Here is a 17,852-nt window from a genome sequence, read left to right on the forward strand (position 1 = left end):
AAAAAAAAAAAAAAAAGAACCAAAAAACAGAAATTGTAATCATAACCATAAATCATAAGTCACGTTATTGTAAGCGGATGGCTTTCTGGGCTCTATGAATCGGAGGCAGTGTGTGGGAAAGCTTGCTGTAATGAGGCAGCAGGAGCGGCCAGGTCTTCCCAAGGGAGTATCCACCACCAGCCTACTATCTCAGAGACCTGGCTTCCTGAGGACTTCCGCCTCTGGGAGGGCAGCAGATTTATTGGGAGGCTGGGAGCTGGGGAGACCCACCAGGGAAAAGCTTATTGAGAGAGGAGAATAATGTTCCTTGCCCCAAATCCTGCCTGGCATTTCTACGAGGAGGCAGAGGGCTGTCCAGGGCCCCCCAGCTGGGTCTCTGGAAGGTATTAAGCAGTTGGCCAGGGAGGTGCTGCGGGCCTGTGGGTTCCCATGATCCATTGCACTTGCTTAGGAGCCAGAAGTTTTTATGGATGAGAGAGCTCACATGGGCATGAGTTGGGGGCTCCCAGGTTCTGCTAGTGGCATCACTGTGACCCAACTAGCACTCGTCCAGTGTAAGTAAATCAACTGCAGACGGACTCTGAAAAACCCAAGGAGGAGAATTAAAAAGAACACTCTAGATAAACAGAAACTATAAAGTGCTTTGGCACTTGGGAGAAGGTTCAGGCTCTGAGGGAGGGGAGAAAGTGGAGAGTTCAATGTTTGTGAGCAAGTGGTAGATCTTACTACTCAGAATTAAGGAAGGGGAGATGAGCCCAGAGAGGTTCAGGGACTTGCCCAAGACCACACAGCAGCTCATTGCCAAACGAGGTGTCGAGACTCGTGATTCATGCAGTCAGAGATCATTCATCCTCAGTGGCTCAGTCAGAGTGTGTACTGCGCACTGCTGGGGGCTGGAGATAAAAGGACTAAGCTACATCCCAAGGAGCTCTGGTGGTGGTGTGGTAAAGGCATTCGGCTGCTAACCAAAAGATTAGTGGTTCTAACCCACCAGCCACTCATTGGAGAAAGATGAAGCAGTCTGCTTCTGTGAAGATTTACAGACCCTGTGGGGGTTGCTATGAGTTGGAATTGACTCAATCAATGGCAGTGAGTTCAGATACATTCTTCCTGGCTACCACTGTCAACCACTTGGAAAAGGATCAGTGCAGGATCTCCGGGATAGAGTGGGAAAACAATGTGCAAACTCACAATCATAACAAGAGACCAGTTTTACTGTCTGATAGAGCCTGGTGAGACCCCTGAGACTGTGGTCCCCAGTTATCTTTCAGGTCTGGAACTAAATCCACTCTTGTGGCTTTCAGCCAAACAAAAGACAGGCATGGGGGTGTGTGTGAACATTTACATCAGGTAGATACACTCCTTAGAGTGATGGATCTATCAATCATGGGAGAACAGAAGGGCAGTGTTTACACAGAGGGTTAGCTCCTGGGGGGGGGCAGGGGTGCAGGAATGCATACAAAAGGAGGACACAGGGAAAAGGTAACTACAGGGAGGAAGTGGGAAGAGAGCTGTCACATTGTAGGGAACTGTAGTCAATGTCATGGAACAAAATGTATATGAACTGCTACATGGAAAATGAATTTGCTCTGTAAACTTTCATCCAAATCACAATTTTTTAAAAAAAAAAAGGGTAAAAGAAATTGTTAAAAAAAAAAACAAAAACAAAAAACAGATACATTCCTGCGCTTAACCTCAAGGGAGGGTAAGGGAGAAAGGTGTGATAGCAATCATGACACCAGATAAGGGGAGCCATGGTTTATCTCAGATTTCTTGCTGTGTGTGGTTCATTCCCTGAAAGATTGGAGGCAGCAGAAACTACTGCTGTACCAGAGGCAAGAGCAGAGATTTGAGGAGGCAATACAGGGAGAGATGGTGTTTGTGTGTGTTCAGGGCAAGGCATGCAGGGTGGAGGTGGAACTAAGGAGACCTCCCTCGAGTCCTGCTTCAGCTTGGTTTGCAAAGATGAGTGGGAGTTGAGCTGGAGCCAAGGACTCAGAGGACATCCCAACTGGTGGAGGAAGGCTGGAAAGGCATGGCGCACAGCACAGGCTTAACTGCAGACCTTCAGTGTGGCTGTGGTACAGGGGGTGGGAGCTGGGGAGGGTGGCTAGAGGGATCAGGGGAGACCGTGCTGGGAAGGGTTTTTTTTTTTTTTTTTTTTTTTAAATTGTGATTTAAGTGAAAGCTTGCAGAGCAAATTGGTTTTCCATTCAATAATTCATAAACATTTTGTTTTATGACATTCATTGCAATCCCCCATATTGTAACAATGTTCTTCCCATTTCCTCCCTTTGTTTACCGTTTCCCTTTGTCCTTCTTTCCTATCCCTCCCTGCCTTCTTAGCTTGATCCCTGGGCAAGTGCTCCCCTTTTGATCTCATATGGCTGTTTATTCTAAGGACTGTGTACCTCTCTGTTATTTTCTTCACCTTATAGGTCTGGCTATCATTTGGCTGAAAGTTGAGCCATGGAGGTTGAGTTCAGTTTCCAGTTTGAAGGGTGTCTAAGGTCTATAGTCTCAGGGGTTCTACCAGTCTCTATTAGACCAGTAAGCCTCATTTTTTTTTTTTATGACTTTGAGTTTTGTTCCACATTTTTCTTCCACTCTGTCTGGGACCTCCTATTGAGATCCCTTACAGAACAGTCAGCAGTGGTAGTCGGGCACCATCTAGCTTTTCTGAGTCCTTTGGACTAATTTTTCCTTGGGTCTTTGATCTTTTTCATTCATCTTTGCCCCAAGAAGGAAGATTGGGCAATCTACTTCTGTGTGATACTGCCTCAGAAACCCAAGGAGGGGTCGCTATGAGTCAGATCCGACTCGACGGCAATGAGTTGCTCTAGACATGGAGAGACCAGTAGTTGTACCTTAGATGGCCCCTCACTAGCTCTTAAGACCCTCCCTACTCACCAAAGTAGGATGTAGAACACTGTCTTGGTGAACTATGTTATGCCAATTGACCTTAGTGTCACTGAAACTATGGTCCTGATCCTCCATGCCCAGCGACTCAAGCCCTCAAAATGTTTGATTATGACTAAGGGGTTTTCTGAACTCTGCCCCCTTTCAGCTCTACTGTTGTTGTTGTTGTTGTTATGTGCCGTCGAGTCAGCCCCGACTCATAGCGACCCCTCCTTGGGTTTCCGAGGCAGTATCACTATGGAAGTAGATTGGCCAACCTCCCTTCCGAGGAGTGGCTGGTGGGTTTGAACCGCCAGCCTTCTGGTTAGCAGTCAAATGCCTTAGGCACTACACCACCAGAACTCCTGGATATATTTACAGAGCACACATAAATACTTACGTAGAGATATCATCTGTCAAACCTGTATACCTTCATGAGAGTTGTCCCATTCACCTCTGGGAAGGATTTTAATGCCAAGGAGTTTGGACTTTATCCCTGAGGCAACGGAGAGGCAGGACAGATTCTAAGAAGGGGAGCATCAAAGTGAGTGAGAAAGATCTGTCTCACTGGAGTGAAGCTGGTGGAGGCAGTAGTCGAGGCAGGAAGGAATAAAGGAAGGCCTGACCCATGGCCCTGGCAGTGGAGATGGAGGAAGGAGGGAAGGTTGCATACAGACAGCTCAAAGGAAGGAATTGACAGGTCTTGTCGGTCCTGTGGATGGGGGTGTGGAGCAGCGGGGAACATGAGATTGGCTGCATTTGAGATTCCCAGTTTAGGGAGAACCCAGACTGTAACATTGTTAACTTTTGAACTTCTTGACTTTGGGCCTGGCCCACTACTGGTGAACCACACTGCCTCTCTTACTAGAAAACCAGAGTAATGTAAAGATCACAGCTATGAGGGTCAAGTAGATGCAGGTTCCAATCCCAGCTCCTCCACTGTAACAGACAAGTCACTTTCCCATTCTGAGCTCATTTCAGTTACCTCATCTGGAAATGAGATAACCTAGAGGCAGAGCTGCCTTGAGGATTACAAACTACGTTTGTTTCAGGTGGCTCCCAGTAGGAAACTCACTCAATTTGGTTGTTTAAAGCAGGGTGCTACATCTTTCTATCACAGAGAAGCTGGTGGGTTTGAACCACCGACCTTCTGGTTAACAGCCAAGCGCTTAACCACTGTGCTACCAGGTCTCCTTCTCACAAAGATGCAGGTGGGATGTAGGGAAATCTCAGGGGACAATGCAGTGCCCTAGGACACGTGACAGGGGGTGCAATTACCACCAGAAGCTTGTGCAGGGAGGGCCACCTGGCAAGAACTGTGACCCTTTATTGTTCAGATTCTGAGTCCTGGTCCCCTGGGTCTTTAGCAGCTAACATTCCAGGAGACTATAGTAAGGAAAGCAATGGGCAGTCCTAATAATAGTTGGCCTAATAGGGGTCAGCATGGACTTTACATTCTTGACCCCAGGCTTCCTTGACCCAGGCCAAATTGGAAAGGAGAGGCCAAGGCAAGCTGCCGACACGAAATTAAGATTTACCCAGAGCTCTCACCAAACCAAACCAAACCCCAACAAACCAGTTGCTGTCGAGTCAATTTCAACTTAGGGCAATCCTGTGTGTTTCAGAATAGAACTGCTCTCCATAGGGATTTTAATGGCTGTAGTCTTTTGGAAGTAGGTTGTCTGGTTTTTCTTTTGAGGCACCCCTGGTGGATTCGAACCACCAGCCTTTCAGTTAGTAGCCAAGTGTATAACCATTTGCACCACCCAGGAACTAGAGCTCTCACCAGCAGGACCTTCAGTGATCTTTTCTCCTTCTCTGCCCCATCTCTTCCCACTCCCTTCTTTTCTTCCCTCTGTCTCTCCCTTTCTTCCCCTTTGTAATGCTGGATTGCCGAGACACCAGGACACGGAGTTGTTTCAGAGAAGCAGTTTATTAGCACTCCTGGGCGAGGTTCTCATGCCCTAGCATCAAGGCCAGAGAAGTCGCACCCCCGGGCAGGGGGGATAGATTCCTATAGACACAGAGAGGACCTAATTGGGACACTAAGGAAATGACAGGGTCCTCCAAGGAAATGACAGGGTCCAATTAGCTGTTAGCACGGGTCTGCACCTAATTAGCAGGAGGGGGCTTCACAGGAGGAAGTTTGTCATTGCATGGGACTTTCCAGCCTGGGCGGGTCCTGTCACTTGTTTGTCTTATCAGGCTGTCTCAACAGGGCCTGACACCTGGAGGAAGCTGCCAACTGACATATTGGTGGCTTGGGTTTACTTCAGCCTAACACCCTTACCTTAGCCTTTTACCTCCTTGCCCTCTTCCTCCTCCTCCTCCATCCTCTCTTCTCTATTTTCCCCCACCTCCGATTTTCCTTAACACTTAACTCTGATATCCTTGACTAAAAGAACTGCCTTCCAGCCAGACTTACTCCTACTTTTTGTGGACTTTGGCTGGAGGGAGGGAGTGTGGTACTATGTGGGTGTGGGAAACGTAATCCTCCTGGTGGGTTGAAAATTCCACTTCTACCCAGAGCTCTTGGCCACAGGAGTAGTAGGCCAGGGCCCTTGCCTGGCCACCCCAGACTGTCTGGGCAGCCCTATGGGATGGTGGTCGGCCCTGAGGACAAAGGAGCTGCCCCTTGTATGTGTATGTGGAGGAAGAGAGGGAGAATGGAGGGGAGAAAATTCAGCCAGAACAGAGGCCCTATTTCAGGCAATTGGTGAAGAACAAAGAAAGGTAAGGATCAACAAAGAGAACTCCATGTTTTCTGGGCACCAGGCAATGTGCTTTCACGAGTCTTGTCTAATCCTCACCTTGGCCCTACCATGACGAAAAATTACCTTAGAATTGACTTCAACCCATGGCAACCTCATGTGTGTCGGAGAGGAACTATGTTCCATGGCCTTTTCAATGGCTCATTTTTCAGAAGTAGAGTACCAGATCTTTCTTCTGAGGTGAACTTGAGTGGACTTGAATCTCTAACCTTTCTGTTTAGGAGCCAAATATGTAACCAAACCAAACCAAAATAAACAAACTAACAAACAAGCAACCCACTGCCATCAAGCCAATTCTAACTCATAGCAACTCTATAAGCCAGAGTGGAACAGCCCCACAGGGTTTCCAAGGCTGAAATCTTTATGGAAGCTGACTGGCTCATCTTTCTCCCAGAGTGGCTGCTGGGTTCAAACCACCAACTTTTTGGTTATCAGCTGAGTGCTTAATTACTGAACCACCAGGGTACACATTCCATTCTCCCTATTTTATAGATGAGGAAAGCAATGCCTGGACCAGCTAAGAACCATGTCTGTGTAGGTACCACAGAAACAGGGAATAAGTATAGTTCACGTCAACACTGTTTATTGGGCATCTACAAGGTACCAGGCACTGGGCTAAATTATGAGGAAGACTCTTATTTCCCACATCAAACAGAAATCCCGGGAGGCAAGCCAACCATTCCAGACAGGAGTGAAATGAAGCATAGGGTGTCAGAGTTGAAGATGACTTAGGCATCTCCTGGAAGCCCAGCTCCTCCTTTGAACAGATGGGCAACTGGGGCCCAGAGGGTGGAAGTGCCATCCCCAAAGCCACATGGCACGTTTTCTTATTCTACCTTTCAACTTTGCTTCGCCTGGCTGTTTATTTCTACTTCTGTGCTCCCTCTATTTGGAAGTTGAATTTTATTACTCTACTTTAACAGTTAAGCTTTAATACACCAAAAAGAGCTCATTGCCTCCTAAGGGTTAAAAAGCGGGATTACTGTTTGTAACACAGTCATTAGCGACCTTTTGGTCTTTCCTCCCTTCCTTCTTCCCCAAAGGACTAAGTGTGTTTGGGTTGCTGAGGGCCTGGCAATTTGGGATGTTGCCCTAGAGCAGACATTGAGGGTGCTGGGATCCTGGGAGCTGAGGGGAGGAGGGGCTGGAGACACTGCAGGAAGGGAGTGGAAGGGTGCTGAGGTTGGCAGTGGGGGTCGTGCACATGTGCAGAGTTTCCTTTTGGGGGTTGGCTCCGTTCTAACACCGTTCGAATATCCTGCCCCCTCACCATCCACATTGTTCTCTAAGCCACAGCACTGCTCTGGTGGGATAAGAGGCCACCACCTCCTCAGGGGTTTGTTGCTGTGTGACTCTACCATGCCATCACATGTGACATCTTCCATAGAGGATCTTTAGGGGGTCTGTGAACTTCGGAGTTTATTTGGAATGCTTGCATGTTTTTTTAAATTGTTCTGGGAAAAGAGTCCATGGATTTTATCATATTTTTTTAAAAATTAGAGAAGGAAGGGGGATTGATTTCTTTTACTATGAAATATACATAAAGGAGTGTAGATTACAGTGCATACGTACAGTGTAATGAGACAAATACCTGCGTGTCAACCATGTAGACTGAGAACCAGAACACTGTCAATATCAAGGAAGCTCCCAGTGGACTCCTCTTTGTATAATCTTCCTCCTCCCCTCAGAGGTAATTATTATCCTAATTTTTTTAAAAAATAAATGATTTCCTTTCTTTCCTTATAGATTTCTCACCTATGAATATATTCCTAAACAACATATTGTTTAGTTTTTTTCCTGTTTCTGAACTTGTTAGTGGATTTATACTGTAAATAGAAGTCCCTGGATGCCCCAAACAGTTAAACACTCGACTACTAACAAAAAAGTTGATGGTTCGAATTCACCCAGAGGCACCTCTGAGGAAAGAGGCAATCTACTTCCAAAAGATCACAGCCATTGAAAACCCTATGGACTGAAGTTCTCAGACACACATATGGGTCAACTCGATGGCACTGGCAATCCTATAAATATTCTTCTGACTTGCTTCTCCTGTGCCACACTGTCTTGGGGATCTCTCCCTGTCTCTGTGTGTGAAGCTGTGGATGGCTCCTTTCCCCTGCTGTAATATTGCATACCATGACTCAGATGCAGTTCACTGGTTCCCAGACATTTGGGCTGTTTCCAGGTTTTTATTTTTACACACAATGTTCTGTGGACAATCTCCTATGCATGTGTAAGAACTTCCCTAAGGAAAGTACCTGGGAGTGCAAATGTAGGGTCATGAGTATGTGTGGATTTGTCTTTACTGGACAATGTCAGAAGGCTTTCCAGAATGTTTCTACCAATTCACATTCTCATGATCCGTGGATGACAGTTCCAGTTCCTCCACATCCTCACCAGAGTTGATATTTGTGGTACTTCGGTTTGTGTGTCAACTTGGCTGGGCCTGGTTGAGTGGCTGGGCAGTTATTCCCCATGATGAGACTGGCAATCAACTCCATGGTGGGTTCTACCACAAGCAGCTGAGTAGCTGACTTTGGGATGTGGTCTGCTTCCTTTATATAAGGAGAAGACTTGGAAACAGTCTCTAGCCTATGGCATGCTTGGACCCTGCATGTAGCCGTGTCAATGCTCAGCAGCCTGCTATGCTCTGCCAACCTTGGGACTTACAATGGACTTAAGTTAATGGCCTGCCATGTGGTTTGGTAAAATTGGGACTGTGCCTTTTTACTTGTCAACCTTGGGGCTTCTCAACCTCAGCAGCCAGCAGCTGTCTGAGTAAAGAAATGAAATGCCTCTAGGTCCAGTGGGCTGGGAGCTGGAGGCAGAGCTGGACCCCAAGGTTGAGGGGCTTTCACCCAGGCCCTAGAGCCTGGCACTTTGAACTTGGACTTAAAGCCTCCAAACTGTAAGAGAATAAACTCCTGTTTGTTAAGGCCATCACATTTGTGGTATATTCTTGTTAGAGTGGCACTAGGTAACCACAGCAATATTGTTACACATTGGCATTTTTGCCAACCTGGTCTAGCTATGGGGATCAGTGAGACTGAGCGTGTGCTTATTGGCCATTGGATTTGCTCTCTGTAGAGTACAGTTCAAATCTATTGTCCGTTTTTCCATAGAGTTGCATGTTTTCTTACCTACTGATTTGCTTCCTTTGTTCAGATGTAATCTAGAGCTTGATCCTTTGTGGTTTTGTGAGTTGCAGATATGTCCCTACACCATGACTCTTCTTTTGACTTGTCTTCATCATATTTGCAAAGCATCCATGACCAGAAATGGTTGAGAGCCATTTACATGAAAAATTCTAGAAACCGGAGGCCTGTCAGGCAGAAACTCCAAACTTTGATTAAGCTCAACAATGTTACAGAACATTGAACCAGAAATCAAGAAGAGTCACATTCAAAGCCAAGATTCTCAGCTCCTTTGAGAACATTGGGCAATCCAGGCCTGCAGTTCCTGCAGAGCAGTGGTGTGCTGTGCTGAGCTGAGTGGGGGCTGCCAGCCGGAGACAATGCAGGGCTCTTGGTTACCCAGCCTCCATTGCTTCCCAGATATTGTCACTTATCATCCTTGGGTGGCTTCCTGTCACCTGCCTGCTTTAATTGTGTACGATACCTGCTGTGGACCTGTCAGCATTTGCGTTTTGTCAGCACCCTGCCCCTGCATACCTCATATGCCGTGTGGAGCTGTATCTACTCCTGGGGCGGTTGTTATCATTCCTGTGGTTACGTGGATGCTTCTGTCACCTAGTGCTGATCTCAGTCACCAAGTCCTGAGCAAGGGGGAGTTTCAGCGTATCTCCTGAGCAGGTCTGGATCAGAGCCTGTGAGGCCCTGGCTCCTTAAAGAGGAGCAGTCCGAGGGGAAAGGACAGAGCAGGAAGGCACCCAGAATTAGGTGTGGGGGCTGTCAGCCCTTCTGCTGTGATGGCAACTGCTTGGAGATGATGACGTTGTTTGGGAGAATTGGCTGGTTGTTACTGTTGCTAGGTGCCGTTGAGTGAGCTCCAATTCACAGTGACCTCTCATATAACAGAACGAAGTGTTGCCGGCCCTCACCATCCTCCTGATGGTTGCTTTGTTTGAGCCCATTGTGGTGGCTATTGGGTTGTATCTTCCAGCCCTGGGGGCTCATCTTCCAGCAGAATATCAGACGATATTCTGCTGTGATCCATAGTGTTTTCAGCGGCTCATTTTCAGATTTAGTGACCAGACAGTGCGGAGCACTGGATGATCTTCAGAGACAGCCCAGCCCCTTGATCTTCAGAAGAAGGAGAGGAGGGAGCTGCAGTCAGCGGCATTTGGTTTCCTCTTTATCTGGGGACAGCATGATTTGCATCTCATTTACATCCATTTGTGCGCTGAATCGTCATGGTCCAAACTCTGGGTGTCTAAGATAAAATATAATCGTACACCATGCTGCAACTGATTCACACCCAGTATGGGAGGTTTGACAGGCCTGAAGCCAAGCCAGGTTTCTCAGCAGCCACCTGCCTGGGCTCTTTTATGCAGCTAGTTCGGTGAGCACTTATTCTGTACCAGATGCTGCACTTTCGGGACTCTATGCACAGTGTCTTATTTTAGCGTTAACGCAAGGCCTGTGGTGTAGCAACTCAGTCCATGCTTTCAGTGGTAACTGCCCAGGTGACCTCATGGAGTGGAATACCACAGTAGTCACCTCTTGGGCAGCAGAATCAGACAGGCGTGGGTTTGAAACCCAGCTCTGACCCTTGCCACCTGGGTGCTCTTGGACAAGTTACTGACCATTCAGGAGTTTTAGCAATGAGAATTGATTATTCAGGGAATAATCAAACACTTGTGTTTTGAGCTTTTTGTGAGGATAGACTATGTCATGTGGTAAAGCACTTAGCAGACGTGAAAAACCCAAAAACCAAACCCGCTGCCATTGAGTTGTTTCAGACTCATGGTGACCTTACAGGACAGAGCAGAACTGCTTCATAGGGTTTCCAAGGCTGTAAATATCTATGGAAGCAGATTGCCTCATCTTTCTCCTGTGGAGCAGCTGGTGAGTTCAAACTGTGGACCTTTTGGTTAGCAGCCCAGTGTTTTAACCACTGCACATCAGAGCTCCTTTGCTGACGTGAGAAGGACCCAGGACTTCAAGTTATCCTAATTCTTGCTTTTTTGGGGTTCCACCATGCCTCTAAGGAGCTTTGGTGATACAGAGGTTAAAGTACTTGGCTGTTAACCAGAAGGTCAGGGATTCGAACCCACCAGCCACTCCATGAGGGAAATATATGGCATTCTCCCTCTGTAAAGATTTACGGTCTTGGAAATCCTATAGAGCAGTTCTACCCTGTAGCATAGTCCCTAAAGCACTTGACTGCTAACCAGAAGGTTGGCGGTTCAAACCCACCAGCCACTCCTCGGAAGGAAGGTTGGGCAATCCTACTTCTGTAGTGATACTGCCTTGGAAACCCAAGGAGGGGTCGCTATGAGTCGGGGCCAACTCGACAGCATGTAACAACAACAACAAGAAACCCTGTCCTATAGGGTCACTAAAACTCACTGCTATTGAGTTGGATCCCACTCACAGAGACCCCTCCTTGGGTTTCCGAGGCAGTATCTCTATGGAAGTAGATTGCCCAGTCTTCCTTCCAAGAAAGGTTGGGTTTGAACCACCAGCCTTCTGGTTAGCAGTCAAATGCCTTAGGCACGATGCCACCGGAGCTCCCACAATCTGTGTAATGGGATGGCAATAATAGTACTTATGAGGCAGTGGGTAAAGCATTGGGCTGCTAACCAAGAGGCTGGCAGTTTGAACCCACCAGCTGTTCTGTGGGAGAAAGATGAGGCAATTTTCTTCTGTGAAGATTTTTAGCCTTGGAAACCCTATGGGGCAACTCTACTCTGTTCTATAGGGTCGCTATGAGTCAGAATCGACTTGACGGCAGTGGATTTGGGTAATTTTTTTTTTAGATGAGGCAGTGGTAACTCAGTGACAGAATGTTTTCCTTCCATACAGGGGAACTGGGTTCAGTTCCCATCCAGTGCACCTCACACACAGCCCCACCCGTCTGTCAGTGGTGATTTGCATGGTGGTTCAAACTCACCAGCCTCGCTGTGGGAGAAAGACATGGCAGTCTGTTTCCGTAAACCTTGGAAACCCTATGGGGCAGTTCTACTCTGTCCTATAGAGTCTATGAGTTGGAATTGTCTTGACAGCAACAGGCAGGCATGATGCTAAACAGGTTCCAGCAGAGCTTCCAGACTAAGACAGGCTAGGGAGAAAGACCTGGAGATCTCATTCCACAAATCAGCCAGTGAAAACACGCTGTGGGTCACAACGGTCTGGTCAAATCATGCATTGGGTCCACGTGAGTGGAGAGATGACCTGAGGGCAACTAACAACAACAGTGACAATAGTACTTATCAGATGGTGGTGTGCACTAAGTGCATTGAATGAATGCAGGGATAGTGCTTAGAATAGTGCCTGGCTTAGAATGAGTGCTCCATGTCAGTTACAATTATTATGAAATGGTAGTGCTGTACAAGAAGCACGGGCTTTACCTGAGTTCTAATCCTGGTCCCTCCACTAAGTTGGTCTGTGACCTTAGGTGTCTCTCTTAACTCCATCGAGCCTCAAAGTCTTCATCTGGGACCTCACTGGAATCGTGGTTGCAGAACCAGCTTCATTGATGTGCATGTGACCTGTGCAGTCCCACAGGCCCTGGGCTCAGAAGGGCCCTGTGCATGATGTCATGCTCTGCTGACACTGTCTTGAAATCCCTAATAAGTTTTGAACAAAGGGCCTCATGTTCCCATTTAGTGCTGGGTCTCACAAATGATGCAGCCAGTCCTGGGTGGTTGGAAGGATGAGAGGAGACGGTGTGTAGAACACGCCCAACAGTGCCAGGCACGAGGCAGCTGCGCTGGTCTCCTCCCCTCCGTGCGCCTCCTCAAACCCTCGACATCTGCTTTTACCTCTAGAGCCCTCAGCTGGCCTTTGTTCTGCCCTGTGGCATCTCAAGGCTGCCATTTTCCCTATGCGATTCTCGTGTTTTTATGTAACTCTCTGTGGGCTTTTCTCCTCTCCCCAGTTAGCCTGTAAGCTCCAGGAGGGACACACAGCCTCTACACATTTCTCTCCATCTCCTGCCTCGCCCACTGCTGGGCTGGGCCCCGGTTCTACTTGCTGCCCAGTCAATTCTAACTTATGGCAATCCCATGTGGGTCAGAGTAGAACTGTGTTCTGTGAGACTCTCAATGGCTAATTTTCAGAAGTAGAGGCCAGGCCTTTCTTCCTAGATGCCTCTGGATGAACTCAAACTTTAACCTTTCAGTTAACAGCCAAACACATTAGCCCAGGAGCCCAGTCATGGTTTGCTGGGGGACACTGATATGCAGAATTCAGGGGGCTCCTTGTGGCTCTTTCTTCCCTGGCAGTGGCTGCATTCTTTCTGTGGTCACCAGATTGTTTTGGGCCCCCAAGGACATGGGAAGAAATACTCCCCATGGGTGACATGTGGAGTTTTTCAGTTTATCTGGCTTGAGATTCTGACCTCAGAGTGGACTGATTTAAGCTATTTGCTGCTGTGCAACTGACGATATATTTTCTGTATATTAGGTGGTTGCAAGGGAAAAAAAATCAATTTTAATAGCAACAACCAAAGCTGTAGAAACCTGCAACCAGGACCACAGCCCTCCTTTACACCTGGGGTTATGGGACATGAAGGCAAAGAGTCAGGGATCCAGGCAGATGCTGCTTCCCTGGAGTTGTGGGGGAAGGAGAAGGAAGGGGAGGAGGGAGCTCTTTCGAGCCGATAGAAGGCCTCCCTGACAGTACCTCTCTAGCTTGCAAAGCACATTCTGCGTGATAGCTGGTCCATCTTTAGGCAGGAATTCAGTCTTTATTTTACATTCATTTTTAATGGTGATTATTAACTGTTTAATAGTTAATGCCGTCTCATGGTTGAAAATCCTGAAGGCATAAAAGGATACAGAGCAAAAAGTCTCCCTGTACACTTGTCCCTTCCTGGAGACAATCAGGCTGTCAGTTCTTGTGTGTCCTCCCAGAAGTAGTTTATTTATCTTCAAGATAAAGGATATATATGGATATGTATGTATATATGATTTTTTTGTATATTTATAGCCATTTATTTCCCCAATTTTAATACAGATGGTTGCATACAGTGCCTGCTGTTCTGACCCTTGCTTTTTCCCTTAACAATATGTCTTGGAGACATTTTCTTATCAGTGTGTGCAGAGTTGGTTCTTTCCTGGTTGCAGAGTGTTTTGTTACAGAGAGCCCGCATAACTGATTTAGCCAGTCCTCTCCTGATGGATGTGTAGGCTGCTTCCAATCTTTAAAGAGTGTGTCTTCAGTACGTTTCATTCTCCCTTACCCCAGTAATGACAGCACTCGTTTAAAGGAACAAATAGTATCATCCACTTGCACCTATACTCAGCCATTCTGCTTTCCTTACACATCACCTGCTACAGCTTCAACCAATTTCCAGATAAGTTTCTTGAAGACTTGGGTCCTCTTGCCTTCTGTGTTCTTCTCTTGTATCCTTCCTTCTACTCTTCCAGACACCATTGTCTCTCCATCTCCCTCAGCTCCCAGATCAAGTACATTAATTTTACCTCCACATCACAGCATTGTCCACCTCTCTCCTTCCCTACGACCACTGCCTGAGTTCAAGGCTCCATTGTGTTGGGCTTGGACCATTGCAGAGGCACTTCGGCAGTGGCTGCATTCTCTCTGTGGTCACCAGATTGTTTTGGGCCCCCAGGGACATGGGAGGAAATACTCTCCTGCTCATGGGAAACAGACCACGTCACTGAGGAGCCCTTCAATGACTACCTGGCACTCAGGAGATAAAACCCCAAACACTCATTATCACGCTGCCTGTGTCCTGGCCACCCTCCCCCTGCTCCAACGCACACATACATGTCCAACCCACACATGTATGTCCAGCCCACACATGTATGTCCAGCCCACACATCTAGCTCTTGCTGCTCTCTGAACATCATTTGCATACATTGCACTTTCTGCTTGGAGCACCATCCCAACCCCTGACACTATCCTTCACTTCCCTAACTCCCATCCTTTTGTAGTCTCAGTTTACATGGGGCTTCTTTAGAAAGGCCTGCCCTGACCACCCATCTAAAACCAGTCACCCATCAAAGGTGCTCTCTCACCATGTCTTTTTCATTTTCTTACATCATTTATAACTATATGTGGCTATATATTTGCTTGTGCATTTGTTGAATATCTCTTTTCCCCAGTAGAATGTAAACTACATGAGGGCAAACATATGTGTGTCTTATTCCCTCCTCTGACTGTCCTCCTTAGTAAGAGACCTGATCAGTGCTCATCAGATGAATGAATGTCTTTGAGCACTTGTTCTGTGCCAGGCTCTGTGTTCAGTGCTGGACATTCAAAGTGTCAACAGACCCCTTGGAGTGTCAACAGAAAACAGAGGCCTGTCACAGAACCCTGGTAATTTAACCCAACGAGGAAGGGTTAATACTACCCCAGAGACAGTCTAGAAGGACGAGGGATATGTCCCAGTGAGGAAGATGGAAAGGGAATTCCAGGCAGAGGATGCAGAATGAGCAAAGGTCAAGAGACATTAAAGCTCATGGAATGTTTAGGAGAAAGGGTGTAGACACAGTGAAACACAGAGTAAGTGGTGAGATGGGACAGAGTGAGCTGGAAAGTTTCACTGAGGCCCTATTATAATAGTTTGAATATATATATATATACACACACATAAATAGCTTTCTATTTCTTTGTACCCATCATCCTTTTCTCAGTACTGGTGGAAGGTCAATGAAAAATACAATACTAGATGTTATAGCTGTTTTGCAGAAGGGGAAACCAAAACTCCTAGGTTCAAAAATGACTTGCCTTGTGCCTTCTTATTCTCTTCCATTACATTTATTGAAAGTCCTTTGTATTAGACACAGCAAGTTAAGTTGCTGTAACAAAGAGACCCCATCCCCCAAGTCCAGTACTTTAAAGAACAAAGAAATTTATTTCTCCTTTTTGTAATAGCTTTGAGTGGGTGGCTCTGCTTCACCTGGTCATTTGGAGACCCAGGTTCCTCCCATCTTCCTTCTCTTCCATTCCCTGGGGTGTTGTAATCATCTTCATGGGTGAAGCTGGGTCCTAGTGTGGTTGTAGACAGGGGAAAGGGAAAGAGAGCATGGAGGAGATGTGTTCATTGTCTTAAAGGTTCTGACTCAGATGGAACACATACCAATTTTGCTCACAGACCATTGGCAAGCACTTGATTTTACTGCAAGGGAGGCCTGGGGAATGTAGTCTAGCTGGACAACATACAGTTCTACCACTTTGGAGGAAGGCAAGAACAGATTTTAGCAGACAACTAGCAGTCTTGCCATACTCTTGCCAAGACAGCTGCTGTAGCAACCTCCAGTTCACCATGTTGGAAGAGCAAGTAGCTGGGTGCTTGGCTGGTAGGTGACTCCAGGCCCTCCATGCTTTCCACCCAAGGAGTGGAGCCATGAGCTCTGTTCCCCACCTCCAGCTGCCAGGGAGAGGATCTTAGGGTTCCCCTGGCCGCAGCCTGCCACTTTCTCTGAATGGTGGGCTCAGTGGTCAGGCCTCTCCTCAGTCCCTCTCAAACCTTTCCTTTCTCACTGGTATGACTCAGGCACACCTGTACCTTGGCCCTGCTGTAAAGTAAAGAGTTTATTCACCAAATAAACATCAGAGGCCATATTCTAGTGGCTCAGAGGTAATATGAGAAACTCTTCTGAGAAGCACATTTTAACATACAGAAACAAGCCATAAATTACAAATCATTATCATCCAATGATTAACATAGGTTCTACTTGCAATATTGCACTAGCCCAGTAGGGGTCACTGTATGTATCTGAGAGTAATAAAACCATATTAAAAATTCTGTAGTATAAATTCAAATTGGTCTTGTATTACAAGTGATATAAAATCTCATTAACATTAAAATTAATAATACCAAAAAAACCAAACCCACTGCCATAGAGTCAATTCCGACTCTATCTAAAGATTTCCAAGGTGGTAAATCTTTGCAGAAGCAGATTGCCCCATCTTCCTTCCACAGAGTGGCTGGTGGAATTGAACCACCAACCACCTGGTTAGTAGTCAAATGCCTTAGGCATTACACTACCAGAATTCCTTACAATTAATAATAATAATAATAATAAAACCAAACTCACTGCTGTTGAGTTGGATCCGACTCATAGCAACCCCTCCTTGGGTTTCTGAGGTAGTATCTCTATGGAAGTAGATTGCCCAGTCTTCCTTCCGAGGAGTGGCTGGTGGGTTTGAACCACCAGCCTTCAGGTTAGCAGTCAAAGGCACTACACCACCAGAGCTCCCAAAATTAATAACAGCTGATATTTATTGAGCATTTACTCTGTCAGTCATTATATAGCACCTTACAAGCAATCTCTCACTTAACCCTGACTTCTCCACGAGTGTAATACTAGTATTAGCACCATTTTCAGACCAGAACTGAACCTTAGCAAGGTTCTGTGACTTGACCAAGACCTCAGAGTTAATATGAACAATGATAGGGTTAGATCCCAATTCCACCTGACTGCAGAGCCTGGTGGCATAGTGCCTGAGGCATTTGACTGCTAACCAGAAGGCTGGCGGTTCAAACCCACCAGCCACTCCTCAGAAGGAAGATTGGGCAATCTTCTTCTGTAATGATACTGCCTTGGAAACCCAAGGAAGGGTCACTATGAGTCGGATCTGACTCAACGGCAGTGAGTTTGGTTTTTTGGGGTTTCAGAGCCTTAGTTCACAATGAAGCTTCTGGCCTGAGCAGCACTGAAATTGCTTACTGAATACCTGGGTGGGGCAAGTGGTTAACACACTTTACTGTGCCTTGAAAGAGAGGCCTGGTGATCTACTTCAGCAAATCAGCCATTGAAAACTCTGTGGAGCCCTGTTCTGCTCTGACACACACAAGGTCACCTTGAGTTGGAATCAACTCCACAGCAACTGGTTTTCTTTGCTGAACCTACAAGGCAATGCACAGTTTTTCTTAATCCATACAGACCCCTGGTTTATCTCTGTTCCTGTTTCACTTGAAGAAATGGTGGCAGAAGAGGCCAAGTAAGCATAACTAGAGAGTCATTCTTGTTGGCTGTGGTAGTTATGTTTGTGTGTCAACTTGGCTGGGCCTGGTTGAGTGGCTGGG

Source organism: Orycteropus afer, unplaced genomic scaffold, assembly GCF_000298275.1.
Source record: "Orycteropus afer afer isolate SDZICR_OR568_19922 unplaced genomic scaffold, OryAfe1.0 scaffold00165, whole genome shotgun sequence".
In the NCBI taxonomy this organism is placed as follows: domain Eukaryota; kingdom Metazoa; phylum Chordata; class Mammalia; order Tubulidentata; family Orycteropodidae; genus Orycteropus; species Orycteropus afer.